The 17,003-nt window shown below is 36.7% G+C and overlaps 1 pseudogene; it reads left to right on the top strand.

The window, feature by feature from the left end:
- The first annotated feature begins 1,038 nt into the window (after positions 1-1,038).
- Positions 1,039-1,795, top strand: LOC116652545 (uncharacterized; annotated as a pseudogene).
- The last annotated feature ends 15,208 nt before the right edge of the window (positions 1,796-17,003 follow it).

Here is a 17,003-nt window from a genome sequence, read left to right as displayed (position 1 = left end):
GTGATGATCCAACCAATTCTTTACCCACTGAACAGTTCAGCCTTCAAATTCATCTCTCTCTAATTTAGAGATAAAAATACAGTGTAGGACCATATCAAAGGCTTTGCAGAAGTCCAGGTATTTGACATCAGTTGCTCTGCCACTCCATTGCAGAAGACCACTAGTCTGGTGAAGCACAAAGTAAGCTTTGTGAAGCCACGCTGGCTATTTCAGATAATCTCTTCACCCTGCAAGTGTCTCTAACATCTTTTTCAGGAGGATCTGTTCCATGATCTTCCCAGGCACAGACATAAGGCTCATCAGCCTCTAGTTCACTGGGTCTTCCTTTCTCCCTTTGCTTAAAAATGAGAGTGATGTTTCCCATTTTCCTGTCACTGTGTACTTCACGTGGCAGCCATGACTTTTCAAATATGATGGAGAGTGTAACAATTCAAAATAAACCTTAACTGATTGGTGTGATGCAAGCAAGGATAAGCGCAGTCAAAATGATGTGTTGCCAGCATTACTTTGCAAAGCAGACTGCAGAGATAAGTGAAACAAGTAACTGGATAGAATATGATGATAATGACAGTTTGCAGAAGATTCCTCTTCTCTCTGCTGCTGACAGTGAGGGTAGAGATAAGACCATCAACACCTGCAGACAGTTGACATCAACTTTAATAGCAATGTGCAAAGATGAAGAGGAACTTGCCAATGTTACAGGTGTACTTTCTGATGTTAAGAAAGACAGACAAGCAGAAATACACAAGGAGATGGGTATAATTATTAAAGTGGAAGGTATTGATTCTTCACAGAACGGAAAAAATGAAGCTAACAACAAAAATAAGAGGAGCAAATTTGGAGATGAAACTCCAAGTTCTGTTTTGCAATAGGGTTTGCAATAACAAGAACTTACCCCTAGTCATTCTAATGTGTTTATTAATAGATGCTCTCCTACTTCAGAAGAATTGCTAAAAGATGTAGGGAACTTGGAGATCAGTCCTTCCCTTTCTGTGGAATGAAGTACTACTGTATAAATTAGCGTGAAAAAAAATAATAATGAAATGCAAGTTTTCTAATTCTGTATGTAAACACTCTGCACTTCTGAAGAGATATGTCCATTCAGCTCAAAAAGTTAAGAAAAATATATACAAATAATGTTAAAAAATGCTGCTTCTGTGAAACGATCTCTTCTGTCATCCTGAAGAATCAGATGAAGTTTCATAAAAAGTTGAGTAATTTGCAGAAAGTAAGGACAAACAGAATGAATGCTAGATGAGTTAGGCAAAGAAGAACTGAATAAAGAAGATCAGGGAAAACAACAAAAAAAAGAAAATACAGGAAATATTTCATCGAAATTGAGACAAACTTCACATCTTGGACATAACAGATATCTTTTCCTGCAGACTTTGAGGGGTTTTGGCCATTAATCCCTAGGACTTTTATTCATCACATGAAGGGATGTAAGGAGAGAGCACCTTAGCAATATCTTCAGTTTGATTACTTCTGCATTAGCTTATCCTATATATTAAATCATGCATACATGCATACTGTGTACAAGCTCTACAAATGCAGGTTCTGCATCCTTGTTGTTGTTGTATTTTGCAAGCATGGTAAGACACAGCTCCATACATAGTGGGAATAAACCATATTCATGAGAGTTCTGCCTGTCAGCATCCACAAACACTTTGAGCTAAATAGATACAGAAGATTACATGCAGTTGAAGAAACATACCAAGGGTTGCAACTTGACTTTGTGAGTAAAGAACTCGAATGCCTTGAAGAGCTATACGTGTACCATAGTGTTTTATACTAGATGACAGTCCAGCTTTCCTAAGAAACTTAATGAATAGCTTAAGGTGACTGCTAATGGTTATACATATTACATCAAAAAAACAAGCACTGGTTGACATGATTCCTGGGACTGTGTTTGTCTCTTTCTGATAAAGGTGGAATTCTCATTGAGCTGTTTTCAGAAACATACTTTGAACAGATAAGACAATAAGAAAATGTACCCTGGTATTTACTGAAAATAGCCATGAAAGCAGTGCTTCACCTGTTTTGAGGAGTAGGTCAGAGTTCTTCTGAATTCATAAAACCTGGACATTTTAGTTTGCAAAGAAGACTCTTTCTTCAGCCCAGTCACCACTCATTCACAAATTCAGGACAGCATAGAAGGTACTGAAGGTCAGAAATCTAAGGATACAAGGCCTTCCAGTTTATATTCATGAACCCTGCTAGATGCTCCATCTTCCTAATAGATAAACAAAGGTTTTTTTGTTTTTTGTTTTTTTTTTTCTCCATAAATAAAAGGATTATTTCTTGCCTTGACCTAAACAGAACACACAGCAGACTTTTTGTCTTTGGAAGACCTTTATTATATCCTTCTTCTGCCTCCTCCGTAGATCCAACTACACCTTTTCCTTTAAGCACTCCTCAGAGGTTGCATTTCTGAAAATTATCACCACTCTTGTTCCTCTTCCCTGAGTGGTCCTCAACTTACCACAAATATCACCAAGTTCATTGGACTGATTTGCAAGTAGTTTACTAGCTGGAAACTCATATGATCCATAGTCAGCAGGGGAATCACATCCTGTGCTTTATATACAAAGTTCTTAACAACAGATCAAAATAGTATTTGCTTTCAGTTCAGCAAAAGCAATTTGAACCCTCTCCATAGAATTTTATTAACTTCTTCCAGCCAATTGTTATCCATAATTTTTAAGCATACAAATAATATTCTACTCTGTCACTGAAGTTGTCACTGAAGATATGCTCAATTTTATCATTGTCAAAATACCTGTTTTCCAGTAAGCAATGCCATGTGTTTCCTGGCACAGCTATTCAAGCAGTTGTGACACTGCTGGTACTAAGATCACTATCTCAGATGCAAAAACAGCAGAGATGCTATTGATTACCATGCTAGTAAATGCTGTTTACATGACTCTGGAAACCCGCTGCAGAATTAGCCTGTGTTCTGAAAAGCTAGTCAGTTCAGTTTCAACTGTAGGCTTACAAACAGACCACTGTTCAGCTACTGCAACAAATCAGTGAAGACTTGAACATTCTTCTTTGAAAACTAGAATCTAAGAGCTACTCAGGGTTTGTAGAGCTTAACATTAGTAAAAGCAGTAAATATTTTAGAAAACATACATTTGAGGCTTGATTTTATTTTTTTTTTCTCTTGATATTTCATGCAATATTCTTTTTGTAAAATCATCCTAAGTTCATTGTTTCCTGCTGTGCATCTGCAGAGATCCGTGGATGTAACTCTGGTCTAGTAGGAAAGAGCAGGGAATCAAATTCAAATCTATTGCGCTGTCTTTCAGAGCACTGAACACAGTAAAGATATTAGGCTGACCCAGAACTAACACATGATACTTAAGTCATAGCCAGAGTGGGGATTTCTTAAATCACTGTATTTTCCAGAAGCAATAATATTTGGACAGAGGGCAAGATGATTCTTTTATCTTCTTCTAACTTTTTTCAAATACTTGTTTGATTACAGCATGACAGAAGAGATCTCTCCAGTGTGATATTCACTGAATCCACTTCATAGCATAGCCAAAATTAGAAAACAGAGGAACTTGCAGGACTGTCTGTTCAGAGCAGAAAAATATGTTTACTGTGAAGTGTTTATATAAGCAACAAGAATAAAGTCAAGCAGCATAATTAGACAGTTTTCAGGTAAAGGATACCAAAAGATACATAGCAATTGAAGTACTTACAGATGTGATGGAATAAATTAATTCATCTCATGTGGGCAGTACTGGGGATCCAATAGACAATTTGACTTTTAAAAATTACTCACCATACATAATTAGTTGCAGTATTCTTTATTTTAATACAGAGCCTTAAGAATGAAACATTTCAAGACACACAGGCAGCGCAAACAAACAACACACAATGGCAACTGTGGACTTGTGCATTAAGCCTGATGTGTTTGAGAGCATTAAATAATTTCACCCTATGCTTTAATGCAGAATCCCCTCAGGCACCATTTAGTAGGTGTTGGGTATACTTCACCCCCTCTTTGTAATATTTCTCAACGTTCATGTACCTTGTGAGCTTCCTGCAATTATTTGTTATTAAAATCAGTTCTACTGGCAATAAGGTTTCCATGCTGAGAGCTAGGAGAGAAAATAGTGATGATTACAGAGCTACACAGCTGCTATTACTGACCCTGACTAGTTTATTTTGGACACCCTAGATTATGATTTTATTACTATTCTTTCCTTTTGGGTGAAAGCCTGGGAATGTGCTTGGAAAAACAGGTATCCAAGGAGGTTGGAGAATGCCCATTTATTGTCTAAATCCATCAATTGCTTATGCAATGTAATTTTGAGATAAGCAGATTCTAAATTTCATTGTTACTCTTAACGATAGTGCAAAAGATAGATTTATTTTGATTTGTACAAATATAGGACTACTTTTCCCGCATAAGGGACCACAAACAAATTGAGATGAAGTCCTTAAGCTCTTTAAAACAATTTCAACTCGACATATGTTTATTTTCTTGGTATACTGAAACACATTCTCGCTTCTATTTCCATTATTAGAACTAATAGAAGTGCAAATAAGTGGAAGTAGGTCTTACCGAAAATTATGTTGAATGCATAAAGTGAACAAAAGTAGCTGCTTTTTCTCTGATCTATCAGTTTAAGGATAAAAAGTTAACTACTTTTCAAACAATTTGTGGAACTTTATGTTGTTGTCATCTCATAAGGTTATTTGTCATGTATCACACAATATTAGACACGATTTTTAGCATGTCATCCACATACAAAAATGGCTGTGAAGTGTTCCATTAAGTGAGAAGACAGCACATTCTCTGCCATTTACACCTACCTTTCACTTTTTATGTCATTTTTGCAAGTAAAACAGAATATTTGACCATCCACTTTCTAGTACGGCCTGTGAATCCTCTCCCATAGAACAATCTACATATGAACTTTCTTTCCTGATTTGAAGAATATGTTCCACTCTTTCAAATCTTTAACAGGATTTTTGTACATTTTTTCTCATTTTTCACTGTCATCTCACTAACCTGTCTTCAAACAGGTTTCTTCTATTTGCTTCCAAGCCCATCACAGAAGTTTTTAAACTTCATTTCCATTTAGTTCTGTGCACTGATAAAATATTTCTCATTAAGATCTTAACACAATCAAAAATTATACTAAATATAACATAAATACTAGTGAGAAGCAATCAAAATATTTCACTTGGAAAAGAGGCATGCAAAACACTGTCAGTTAAATGGCCATGATGTCCGACAGCTTTCCATTTTCAGTGGGAGTGTTTTTCTCCCTCCTGTGAAACAATACTTCTATAAGCTTTCAAATTCAAGTTGCAAACTGCATGACTTCCTAACATTTAGGAGCAAATAAGGCTCTTTCTTATCTATTCAAACAACTCTTTAGCTTTTGATCTGTTTTTTGTTTGTCTGTATTTTCCTAGATAGCTTCAGAATGTAACCAGGTAAGAAAAGACATCAAAGCTTTGCAGCAACATAAAGTTTTAGTACAAAACTCCTAGGTCATTACAGGACTTCCTTTCTTTCTTTATGAAAACAAGTTATTCACATAGTATTCTAAGAAGGCACTAACAATGTTGTGTACAATACTAATGGCCTAACATGGGGAAGAATTCAGATAGAAAGGAGTTAAGGGAGGGAAAATTTTCAGGGCAGTAGTTTACACGTGGCTTGAAAAAGACAAATATTGGTAGAATCAAGCAAATCTGAATCTGTAATAGTGACAAATCTCAAAGGGTTGAAGGAGAAAGTGGCCCATCAGGAAGAAGTCTAATAACACTGCATAGGGAGAATGAGCAGGAGTTACAGATGTGCTGCCAGAAAGCATTTAACTGCTGAGAGACAGGAGTACTGGAGGGAAGAAGAACCACGTTAGTTGCAGGGTCACTGGTTACAGAAAACCAGCATTTAGAAGTAAACCACACATGGCAGAACAGCAAAGAACTTTTAGCCTGTTATTCAGAAAGGCTGTATTCAGAGAAGTGAGATGCTTGCTAAACATCAAAGCGGAAAATAGCACGTCCCCATTCCTAAAAAACACGGTTTTCCTTGCACACCTTTAGACAGATTACTCAGAGCAAGCAGTAAGAAAATGATCATAAGGATTGTGTTAAGGCATTTGTGCAAGGAATGGTGAAAGGTGTTTTGACTCTGAATATCTGTAGCTGACAGTTCAGCCAGTCTTTTACTGTTTCTTCTTGCTGGGTAGGAAAGGGGAATAAGGAAGCAGAGCCAGACAGTCTCTTTACAGGATGAAGAGAAGGGAAGACAGAAAGGGACTTCTTTGGATACAAGTACAAGACCACATATCTTAACAGCCCTAAATGGAGCAGATATTACAAAAGGGTAAATAAAATAAATTTATTTAGATGCTTATTTCCTCAAAATAAAAACTAATAAACGGAGTAACAGAGACTCCTAAGGGGAGCTAGAAAGCTGAGACTTAAAGTGAGTATTATTCATAGCATTCATAAAGAACTAAAAAAAAAAAATAAAGGCTGTCCAATTCAGTGTGCCTAAGGGTACTTAGCTTACATCCCAGATTTCTTTGCTCTCTGCTGAGACCCTTACTAAATCCCCACATACATTAAAAATACTAACCACACTCTGTACCTGCTTGACACAGCACATGGTGTTGGAGAATACAAATTCAGCCTGGATACTAAACTTTTATTGCGTGTAAAACACTCATATACAAGGATGACCAGCAGTGATCAAGCTCAGGCAACACACAGAAGTTGCTCCATGTGAACTGAATTAATTGATTTATTAGTACCAAAATAGCCAGGTGGGTTGGGCTAATTAAGACTATGATTGCTAATTGCCAACACTGGGGACAATATGAGTGGTTGCAGAGGCAATAGATGCATTCTGTTTGTAGAAGCTCTATAAACTGCTAGATGCTTAATACAAAGAGAAGCAAAAATAAAGGAGAAAAGATTCACCAAAGGACTCTAAAACTAAAGGTTGTAGATAAATATTTTAGGGGGTTTCTGTGTGCTTTTTAATCCCACTACAGACTAAAAGGAAAATCTGAAATGCCACACGGTATCAAATAAATTCTGATTAATAATCAATCCTAATTGCTACCAGTGCTTTCAGTCTTATTGCTTACCAAGGGTAATCCAATCAGGATCTTTTGCCAACCAACATGGCAAACTTGTAGGAGGAATCTTTATTTCCCATGCTAGATATGTCTGTATAATCATGAGTTGTTTGTTCTCTTGGTTGTTTGATTCCAGTCAGGTTAACAATATACAGCAGTTCTGTGGAATCCTCTCTTCCTTAACTTCAGTCTGATCTTTGTTCTCATCTGCACAAAATGTTAAGGATTTTTTTTTCATTCAGTTGACAGTGGCAATTTTAAGTGCATTATTTTACTAGAAGTGAATGCGATCTGTATTTGCTTTCTAGCTCAAAACAGTCGTTTCCATCTAATTTTTAGGATCTTGTTTTAATAGATTGCTGCCAGAGGATTGGTGTACAGTCTTTCACGAGATCTGCCCTGTATCTCATAATATTCATGTTTCTGTTCTGCCACACAAATTATATCTGATGCCGCATCTTTTCCTTTTTTTCTTCCCTGACACATCCTTGCCATTTTCTGTTCTTTTCTTTCTTTCCCTCTTTCTCTCTTTTTCGCTTTCTTTCTCTTTTTCTTTCCTTACTTTTTAAATGTTTAAATTATGTATCTTTTAAAGGTATTTTAGTATTCATTCCTTATATGACTGATTTTATGCAGTACTTTCCCTTTTCTGTATGCAAAATAAAAGAATTTAAAAATCACTTTCTGATCTCGTCGTGAACTTGTGTGTTTCAGTTGACTTTTTCTTTTAGGTATATTTTAGTTTGTTGCTTAGGATTAGATACTTCTAGCTTCAATTTAGGGTACAGAGATATCAGTATCTTTGCTTTATGGCTTAGAAATAGCATAGTCTGAGGCCTGAAATGTCTTCTGTTAAGCTGAGTGTTTTATGCTTTAGGTGCTACATGGGTATTATGTGCACAGCCTTGAAATATATCCTTACATAAACTCCAGTTTGTGTAAAATGCTGAAGTCAGCATTTTCACTAGTTCTTTGGTCTCACACAACACTGCTTACATAGTTCCATGGGCAACATGTCCAGATTCACTTCCTGTGCCAGAATACATTCAGACTTTCAAAACACAGAACATCCACTTTCGGGATCTGCTGCCTAACTGTGTTCCTGCAGTTTGACTCCCGAGGTCTTACACTGCTGACCTATGGCCTGACAACTGAGATTTGTCTGAAGCTTTTTTTATATCTCTCCCTTTCAGCTGCAACTCTCCTCAAAGATGGGACTGAGTGTTGTCTATGGAGGGTCAAGATCTATCACCTACTTCAGGTTTTAGATCAGAGCTCAGATCTCACTGGTTTAGCTTTAGCTGAATAACTGAGCTCAGCTATTAGCATCTGTGAAATGCCTTGGCAGGCCCAACTGAAAGGTGTGATTTAAGTACAATATGTATTGCTTATACAAATGAACTGCATTTGAGTTACTTTTTTTTTTTTTTTGGGGGGGGGGGGGGGGGGGGAAAGAATGCATTAGTTTTTAATTGTTATTTTTTTAATGGACCAGAGCAAAATATAGATCTGTTTTATTTGATCTCCGTCCCAATGGATTTTTTTTTTCCTTTTTTTCTTTCTTTCTTTTCTTTTCTTTTCTTTTTTTTTTTTTTCCAACAGTGTGACAGCTTCCTCTTCAGACTTTTAATTACATCTCCAAGGACCTCCTTCCTGTATTAGCAATGGTGGTGGCAGTTTACCATTCTAAGGTAAGCCCAGGTAGTTACTCCAAGTCTATAGCAAGTTTTTACAAAAATGATTGTTGTGCATTTTTTAAGCTCCAGTGTAGTTTGGGAATTTACTTGGATAAAAAAACAAAAGGCTGAAATGGCCAAAACACTTTTGTATTTGACCATAAAAGAAGCTGCCATATGCATTATTGTGTTATTATGGATCATCAGGTCATGGATCAGAAATGAACATGGTAATTCAGATCAGTTATTTCACAACACTATTGCTATTGTACTCTGGAGGTGATCTGATCACATCACTCTGTTTTTTTGGAGCCTATGCAATAATGCTCGCATAGCTCTTAGGCACTTTAGATATCTCTTTCCTTACTCTTTAAGATTATTATAATCTGCATTAACACACAATACTTTACTGCTTTCCATTCATTCTACCACTTTTTAATTGCATCTGTAGATATCTTTGCTTACAACTGTAAGAAAAAGTAAATAAATAAATGGTTGTGAGCTTTCCTCTTCATTCAAAAATGCTTCCCCAAAACCTATTTCACCCTGAAGTCCAAACTGAAAAAGAATCAGACATTTTTCAGCACTGCTATGCTGGTTATTTGTAAGAGCGTGATAGCAAAGGTGGTGTTAGTTATGCAACATTAAAATAAGTAAGAATGCATATTAAACACATAACCTAATAGAATTGCCTTCAGGAAAGCTACAAGTCACTTTGTTGTCTTGTCTGCCACCAAGGCGCATACTCTATTTCTTATTTTCTCAGATCCTCTTAGCTTGTAATAAGAAGAAAAATCACCAGCTTTTATTTAAGGTTGATTCTAATTAAGCTAAGGCTGGTGCTTTCTTTTATATATTGTTAGGAGAAAGCAAAGTGTACACATTTATAAGCATAGAGTCTTAGCGAAGGTGATTATATTTGTGAGTCACACCTGGAATGCTAAGACCTTTTTTCAAGAAATGGTTCAGACTGAAGGTAAGGGTAAAATGAGTCCTACTCAGGATAGTTATCCTGCCCACATAATTTCTGAGAAAGAAAAGAACCTCCTCTTCTGGCATGAGCTGGAGAAGCTCTTAGAAGACTTGACAAAATATGTTCAGAACCATGTTTTGAACACAAGGGACTAACATGCACAAAACAAATACTTCCTCCTTCATCACATCTTCCATAGTGTTCCAGCATTTTTTCACTTCCGACGAGGTCTCTAAAAGTGCAATTAGAGTATCTTCTCAACTCCCTGACAGAGTTCAAGCATATTGTGTCACAGATTCTTTATGTGAGGCTGTTTTCTGGTTTGGGACAAAACATGTAAAGAACTCTCTGCTCCACCAAAGAATGAACTGAGCACTGATGTCAGAAATACACCCTACAGTCTTGATGACTGTAGAAGGAAAGTAATTTTGATGGACAAATTTTCTTTCAAAATTGGAACTATTTTCTTTGCTGAAGGTGAGTAGGAATTCCAGCTTGTTATGAAAGACAGTTGCTAAAGGTGTTCAAAAAATCCTGCAATATCCTGCATCTCAATCATTCCTGTAAATAGAGGCTTTTCTCTGTGATAAATATGGAAGTGAGAATTCTGTCCTGATCAGACTTCAAAAGAAAAACCAGTGCATGTATTTATCATTATCTCTTTTATTAATTAAAAAAAAAAAAAAACAAAAAAAAACCAAACAAACAAAAAAAACCCAAACAGCATTTATGAGATTTCCCTGAGTTTGTTTTTAACATTTCACACATCTTTTATGCTTACCAGCCTTTAGAGATCATGAGTTAATGGTAGGTAGATGGAATTCTTCACCGTTAGATCATATATTTCACTCTTTGTAAGTGCAAGATGGACTATCTTTCCCAACACCCTAATGGTTAAGGAAATAAATAAATAAATAAATAAAGTGACTGAGGTTCACATTCCTCCTGTCATTCTAAAGAGAAATGTACTTTGCTTTGGTTTTAAAAGTCGAAATCATAGATGGAGAGAAATGTAATCTTGTTCAGTGTAATTCATCTGTAAGTTAGGATGTTCCCTGCAAAATAGGAGGAGTTTTAAAGACCAACGCTACATGGCTTTTTCTAAATGGTAATAAATCAAATAATATATTTATTTGCAACACATAAATGGTATGACTAAGCATGGTTACTCTGATAAGTGCTGGAAACGAAGCGATAACTATTACCACAGACACTCAACTGCTCTAGCACTTTATCTGAAAAGAACTGAAAAATTCATAGTCTTCATTGTTTTTCTACTGTCTTTCAATCATCCTGCAAATAATTTTGATATTATTTATCATTTTTTAATTGTAGATTAGTGTTAAACATGAATAAATTAAACTCAAAATTGTAATGTTTTCATTCTCAATGTTTTTATTGTTTTTGCTTCTGTTCTTTTTGCAGTATTGATTAATCTTTGCCTAGCCTATTTCCATGTGAAGTCCAAACAGAGTGCAAAGAAGATATCACATTCTTTGCTATATTTCCTTTTATTTTTCTTGTGATAAGAGTCAGATCACACAGTACAGTTTTGTATCTGAGATTCTGCTTTCAAGACTGTTTGTGCAGTTTCCGATCATTACTATAGATCAAAAACTTGTTCTGCAGATTCTACACTGGTGGGTAAGAAAAGACTAAATATTCTCTACCTGTGAATCACTCAGAAAGACTTTAAAAGGTTAAGCATCTACATTTCAATTTACTTGTGTCTTTTAAGCAACCATCTTGCAGTTAACTTATTAAAAGTATTCTTACATCTATTTTCTAAGGATTTCAACAGTTGCCAAATACCAAAACACTTAAAAATTATTGTCTTTGATGTCTGCTGCCTTTTGCTCGCCATTTGTAAGCAGTCTATATGTTGCATATGTATTAGTGTTTTAATGTTGACATAAATATTAGACTGTATGATGCTTAATTACTGCAAAAATGAGGATTAATAGCCTGTCCCTGGAGACTTCCAAGGCGAGGCTGGATGAGTCCCTGGGCAACCTGTATGTGGTTGGCTGTGGTGTCACTGGTCATTGCAGGGAAGTTGGACTAGATGGCCCTCAGAGAACCCTTCCAACTCTAAGGATTCTGTGATTCTAATTAAAACAAACTGGAATGCTATCAAGACAATGACAGTAGCCTTTTACGTCAGAACTTCTAAGGCTGCAAGATTGTATTTTCCAAGACAATTTATGGTATTCTTGTACCTTATCCCTAATAAGGAGACTTTTGCTGCATCCTGTACTGGTTATAATACTTAATGAAGATTTAAAATAAATTAACTCCTAAATTTCTGAGTAGCAGCATATAGCATAGTGAACTTTGTGATTTCATGGCCTGGTGCATAAGTGCAGCCAAAAGGTTATTACAGAAAGTTGCCTCAAAGGACAAGCTTGGCTTTCACGATATTTTACCTCTGGAACAGTAGAAGTTTTAACTTCAGATGGCTGTATTTAATCATTCTATGATTCTACAAGTATAAACAATATATTAGGGAAAAAAGTGGACTTATTTCTATACATTTTAAAGGATTCTTTTTTAAAAAATGTTTTCCCCTGCCCTTTCCTTACCTGACTGGCTTCTTTATGACTTTGAAACATTAGATAATTGTATTTTAACAAACAAAATATGTGTAAATATAAATGCCAAAGTTGTTGTGAATGAAAGAAAATCACATACACCTCTGTTTAAAATTATAGAATCATCTATGTTGGAAAACGCCTTCAAGACTGTCAAGTCCAACCACCAATCTGACTTACTGAGCCGTGTTCCTTACTGCCACATCCACATGTCTCACTAGTGATGGGGACTCCAATGCTTCCCTGGACATCTTGTTCCAACACTTTACCTTCCTCTATATGGAGAAATTCTTTGTAATAAACTATCTAAGCTGTTCCTGGTGCAACTGGAGTTGAACTATCACTTGAAAAGCCTTATCACCTATCGCCTGAAAAAAGAAACAGCCTCCTCACTGCAACCTCCTTTCAGGAGACAGATGACAGATGAAAAAGCATTTTGAATTGAATCTACATATAGAAACTCCAAATGCAGACACATAGAAACTCCAAATGCAGACACTAGACAAAGGCTTTCTAATAAATGCTGTTTTCTTTTTAAAAGATTTATTGTCTTTCTGGGCTGATATTTTGAAGAATCACTAACTACCATTTATGCCTTATGTTTCCAGAGGAGTAATTGCTAATAAGAGGTGGAGTAAGTCACCTCACTACAGATGTTGAACAATACGGACCACACAAAAGATCCACAGAATGGAATCTTCTCCTATGAGGACAGGCTGAGAGAGCTGTGGCTGTTCAGCCTGCAGAAGAGAAGGCTGTGAGGTGACCTGAGAGCAGCCTTTTAGTATCTCAAGGGGAGCTACAGGATGGAGGGGACAGACTCTTTAGCAGGGTCTTTGGTGCTAGAACAAGGGAACATGGTTTCAGGCTTAAAGAGGGTAGATTTAGGTTGGATATAAGGAAGAAGTCTTTTACAGTGAGTGTGCAGAGGCAGTGGAACTGGTTACATAGTGTTGTGGTTCATGCCTCATCCCTAGAGATGTTCAAAGTGGGGCTGGATCAGGCCCTGGCTGACTTGATCTAGTTGTGGTGATACTGTCCATTGCAGAGGAGTTGCACTACGCCTTCAGAAGTCCCTTCCAACTCCAAGGATTCTATGATTCCATCTTACTGTTCTCATGCTACCTTTACTTATACACTCTTGTGCTGTAAGTACACAGTGCAGTTAAATCACATACCTGTCCCCTGTTGTTCCCTCAATGCCAGCAATACTATACAGTTTCTGCTGTTCACTATTAGAGGAGGAATAGCCGTAAGTACATAAGAAAACTTTGTGTAAACATCATGCATTCATGCAAGAGTGGCTTTTTTTTTTTTTTTTTTTTTTCCCTTGGAAAACAAAAGAAACAAAAAAGACTACTTCTGTTAAGGAGTCTTTATGGAAGAAGAATTTCCGTGACAGTGTTACAGTTTAGAATAGACCTATGCTATCTGGGATATGCTAGGGCAAGGAAGGGATACTGCTGAATTACTTTTCAACTCCCTCATGCTCCAGCTCTCAGCATGTTCTGGCAAGTGCTCTTAACTTCCCGCTATGGGAGCAGAAAGAACTGGAGAGAGAGACAAGAGAGAAGATCGGTGCCAGAGAACACCAGGAAAAAGACTGTTTATCTTTCGATTGTTTTTAGTAGAATTAGGCGTGGAACTGATAGGGAACTCCTTTCCTTCCACACAGAGGCAGACAACTTGTTGAAAACACTCCTGCATTCCTCTTCTCACATAAACAGACAAATAATAGACAGAAACTCAGAGATAGCAAAATAGCTGTTAAGGACGTCACTCTTTAGCATACTGTCCCCTGCAAACCTACAGCAGTCAGAGAAAACACTCCCTGATCTGTGGTTCCTTCTCAAGCTGATCCAGTGACAACATTGGTAAAGAACACCTCAGTGTTACATGCTTGCTACTGGTCCTTACGTAAATAGGATACAGCCCTATGACAAGAAAGGCTCCTCTTTGCCTGCACTAAAGATAGCAGTACTTTTATTTGGGGAAGTTTGTGCTGGACAGAAAAGTGATATGACAAAGGCTAGAGAATGAACGTATACTTTTAAATACCTTTAAAAGTTTCTACTGTAATGATTCTTTCCAAATTCAGCAGTAATCAGTGCATCAATTAAAGAAACCAATCAAAAACAAGGGTGAATGAGGTTTTCAGTTTTAATCATATTTAGCAATGTGTCGTAGATCCAGAATTAAAAGTACTGACACATAGAAATTAAGGCTTACATCTGAAGTCAGAGTCACTAGGCCGTGTTTGCATGTCTATCATAATCTTTTTAGTCTATTTCTGTTTGATTTAGATTTATTTACTTATGGGTTTTGTTTTTTGGGTTTTTTTTCATTTGTTTCATTTTGTTATGTAGTTAATTCCCTAGAATTTAAGACTGAACTTTGTTGTAATGGTCTTGCATTATTTACTAGACATACGGACATGAAATATGGCTTCATACCTTGTAAGAATTATTATGCTTTATGGGGCTCAGAATACAGAGCGTGAACGCATCCTCCAAACCAAGATGTTTGCACTCAAAAAAAGAAAAATAAAATAAGTGAAAATACTTCCATTATTGGCAGGACTGGTATATTTACATAAATCTCAGTGTGCTAGAAACTCAAATTTGACAGTATTTTGGTTGTTTTTACTTTTTCTAAACTTCGGTAAAACTTAGTTTTTCCATTACCTAAGAATTAATTTAATTTCTTTATTTTTTCTTAACGAAAACATCCAATTTTTTGAAAATGAAGCCAAGAAAATCACAGTGTTTGCTAAAAACAATTCCGATACTTTTTTTTTTTTTTTCCTTCTGTTTCTTCTCAGAAATACTAGTCTCAAAAGCATTCATGACCCAGCATTTGACAGGAATTTGGCCTTTACCTTGGAGTTATGCCTCTACCATCCAAACAGCATCTAACCTTGGCTGAACCAGGAGACTCTGAGAAAGGCTTTGTCATGGTTCAGTGAAATTCCTGAAGAGGGTCCTAGGTGCTGATAAAGAGCAGAACTGGAAAGAGGAGAGAAAGAGTAGGTCAGATGAGTGGCTAGGATTGATATCCTGTAAACAGAAGAAGATGAGGCCAGGACTCCATACTGTTTTTTCATTTCTTTCTCAGTTCTGTTGTACAAAACAAGGATTGCATCAGCCAAAGCCTGCTTAAGTGCACAACTGTATTTAGTCCCTGATTGTCACCAACCATGTTCACTGGATGAATGAAGGTTTCAGTTACAAAGTAGCCCATGAAAGAGGGAAGCAATTTGCACTGTTGCATGCATACTATAGAACTGTGGATTCAGACTGTGGAATTAGAAGTCCTGCTTTCGGTCTTAATGTGTGTGTAATTACTTTGCTGACAGTGCTGTTTTAACGGAGGTTACTTTGAGCTATTTCTGTGTAATTGCCAAGTTTTGAAAACCTTCACCTGACAAAACAAGAATCCATCATGTAGGACATGAGTTATGGCATCAGTAGTCTTTGGTACATTAGATACACAGCACAGACCTACTCTAGAACAGCCTCTGAGTTGCATATGGACCAGTGTTTAACAGGGTTGCAATATATCTTTCACTAGAATCTTTCATGCTAGTTAGAGTTGATAGAGAAATACAAGCACAAGAACAGATACCTCAAGTTCATTTTGTGCATACACCCTACTGCTCTATGATCTCCTGGATCCTGTTTCAATCTTCTTTTACCTAAACCTCCTCATCTTGCATCAGTTTCAGTTCCTGACTCCAGAAGTGAGGTTTGCCCCAGAACTTGAATATGCTCAATACTGAGATATTCAAATCTGAAAAGTCAGCTAACTACTAAGTCAAATATGTCTAACTTCAGTCTTCTTTAAGAAGCCTACACTGTACATCTACTGATTGTGGCTCTTTCTGAAGGCTTACAGATTGTTCCTGCTGGAGTGAGTTTTCAAGGAAACAAGGAGAAAAAGGGAAAATAAGTTAATTGGTTAATGCTTCAAAAAATTATAGACTCCTTCTCCATACCTAAATGATTAGAGCTCCTCAGTATACAGGGTGGATGGGGGGAAAGGATTTCCTATTTTTTTTTCCTCTCAGAATCTTCCCAAAAAATAAATCTGAATGGATGTCAGCTTCAGTTGTATGGGTAACTATAGCAGTCTTGTAGTAGAGATTATAGGGCAAATTTATATAGAAGATCAAACTATAATAAAAATCAAATCAAAACAAAACAAAACAGAAAAAGGAATAAATCACTGTTTTGTTGGGTGTTTTTTTTGTTTGTTTGTTTTGTTTTTTCTGAAGATACATATATTTGCCGCCCCCAAAAAAACTTTTAAATAATGTTATAGTGTGTGCACATGTGTATTTGTTTGTGGTCCGATAATGAACTTTTGTCTCTGTTTGCAGTGTGGCCTGGAGTGTATGCTTCCCACTGCTTTGGCTTACTGTCTGCTGCGTAAACAAATATTCTTTCTCTCTTTTAAACAAAATTATTCTGAGGGCTGTTTTACATTCTCACCTTCCTGGCTTGGCTGTGTGTAGCTGGGTGTTCTCTAAGCAGTTGGTCACCACTGCAGGCTTCAAAACCCTTTATGGGCTGGTACTGGTGCCTGGCCCAGCCCAGCCTTCCTGCTGCTGCTGCATTCACCAGTGGCCGGGATTCTATTACTTGGT

The sequence above is a fragment of the Coturnix japonica genome, chromosome Z (assembly GCF_054131305.1).
Source record: "Coturnix japonica strain WE chromosome Z, WE-NBRP24, whole genome shotgun sequence".
Classification (NCBI taxonomy): domain Eukaryota; kingdom Metazoa; phylum Chordata; class Aves; order Galliformes; family Phasianidae; genus Coturnix; species Coturnix japonica.
Note: the sequence above shows the minus strand (reverse complement) of the source record. Positions and strands in the feature narration are given on the sequence as shown.